We start from the raw sequence: 2,351 nt of genomic DNA, 5'->3' as shown, positions 1-2,351 counted from the left end.
GATTCCTTAAAATTCACTATGAACCCCATTGCCATAAGTTTGAGCAGAGTGCTCGGACGGGACATAGAGTGAGAAATGCTACCTAATTGGACACCAGGGACGAGATGCAGGCTACGCTCTCAGCCGGTGAGCCGCTTCAATGCTGGCACCGCTAAGAGGTCGCATTCGCTTTGGGCCAGCGTCAATGTCGAGCTGCTGCTCTAGAGCAGCATGAATGTGGGCAACCGCTTCTGACGAGAAAGGGCGCGGGCGAGGAAGAGGGTTTTGGGTGGACCAAAATTTCAGCCGGCTGACCCGAGCCTAGCACTGGTCTAGATAAAATATGTAAAGGTGGACCAACTTGTGGTTGGATGGTTAGGACGACAGTGATCCAGCCCACCAGGATTCAAATCATGTTGCCCGCATTTATCCTGAATTTATTTCTGGATTTCCGACGGAACACGTTCAGCAGGAGAAGACGTTCCCGTCGACTATAAGACACCTACAATGACTTCATAAAATCTCAAGATGACATGACGGCTGTAACAGGTCTGATCTACTTAGTTCTCTCTTCTGGGTCAGATTTGGGAAGGAGAGAGGTAAAGGAAACAGAGGGAGCTGGTGAGGATAGAAGGAGGAGGATCATCCTCGCTCTCGGTTCGTTACAGCAAGTGATATTCGATAGCCCACACCCTCAATCTCGCACCCCTTAACTAGCCAGGCACACAGGCCACACTCAGCCCACACACACACTCATTCCTCGCCTCGACACTGGCCTGGCCCTCGCCCTTCAGGCCCGTCAATGGTGGCGGCAGGCCTGCTCATGCCCTCTTGCTTGTCTATAGGTGGAGTCCACCTAGCAGGCGTGCCATTCGCCCCTCCTTGAGCAGCGGCTTGTCCCTAGGGCGCTGTAGATGGAAATCGACGACGGAGGACCACTGGATCCTCCCATGTTGCCGATGATGGTGGCAACGAAGACCACTACACCAGTAGTTCTAACAATTCTTCCACCACATGGAGTTGGACTATTGGCCCGCACTGATGCCCTTGTCCCCATCTTTCTTCGCACTTGAAGCACAACCCTCTGGCTCTGTGATAGTTGCGGAGGGCAGCCACCTGATCCTCTCCTCGCTCTGGATCGCGACGGTCAGGTTGGTGTGCCGCATCGAGGGCTCTGTGGTCTTCAGCTGCTGCCGGTGGCCCGGGCAGCATTTGGCGCGCCGGTGGTGCACCGATCGCCAAGAGTGGGAGCGGTGCTGGGGACGAGTTGGTTGGCGGCGTCCTGTCGCCTGCACTTGCGACACGGCATGGCCTCCATGAATTCCTCCTGCAATGTAGCAAAGGAAAAGGCAGAATCCAGATCTTTCAGTTGATCTAACATAACAACCAAACGAATTTCCCCCCTTCAACCCATCGAGGAATTGTGTAATAAAATACACCAGATCAAAAGGTGGGTTATGAGCTAGGATGTGATGCATCAATTCTTCGAATCGGAGCATGTAATCCCCTACGGTACCTATTTGTCTAAGAGAATTGAACTGGCAAAAATGTGCTTGATATTGCTCTCTACCAAATTTGGAACACAAGGAGGTGCACATCAAAATATTTCTCACACCTAGCTTTTCAGAATTGTGGATTTTCGCCATCGAATGATGGAAAATCCATCTTTTGCAAGGCCCAGTGCGACAACTGAGATGGGTACTGTCTGTCATGGGAAATCCTACCTCCTACCCCCTGACCTTGACTGAACTCACCCCTAGGAGATGCAGTAATCATAGATCGGGAAGAGGACGCACCCTTGACCGGAGGCGGCTCGAGGGTGGTGACTACCCCCTGTGCCGGTCCTCTGGAGTCGAGTAGCTCGCTGTGGTCATCGGGCCGGTGGTGCTGCAGGTCGGCGTAGAGCCGGGCCGACACGCCGTGCGCCACTGGATCCACGGTTGGGGTCCGCGGATCTGCCAACGCGGGGTGGAGAGTGATCCGCCCCACCTGCGACCAAAGCTCGTCAAGTTGCTGTTGTTGGTTGGTGACCGTCGGCCTCCAGAGTTCCAGGGACTGCTGGATCGCGTCAAGGCGGGCCTAGTTGGCCGCCCGCCCGTCGTTGACAGCCTTGGCTAGGGCCGCGAGCTGCTCCTCCATCACCGCCGCGTGCTTCGCTTGCTTAGCCTGATAACACGGCTAGGGGTAAGCGGTCTCTAGATCGGCGGACTGGACATCTGATACCAGATGTAACAGGCCTGATCTACTCAGTTCTTTCTTCTGGATCAGATTTGGGAAGGAGAGAGGTAAAGGAAGCAGAGGGAGTTGGTGAGGATATAAGGAGGAGGATCAGCCTCCCTCTCGATTCGTTACAGCAAGTGATATTCGATAAC

Source organism: Triticum dicoccoides, chromosome 4B (assembly GCF_002162155.2).
Source record: "Triticum dicoccoides isolate Atlit2015 ecotype Zavitan chromosome 4B, WEW_v2.0, whole genome shotgun sequence".
Taxonomy (NCBI): domain Eukaryota; kingdom Viridiplantae; phylum Streptophyta; class Magnoliopsida; order Poales; family Poaceae; genus Triticum; species Triticum dicoccoides.
The sequence above is the reverse complement of the archived record's forward strand: the minus strand, read 5'-3'. Positions refer to the sequence as shown.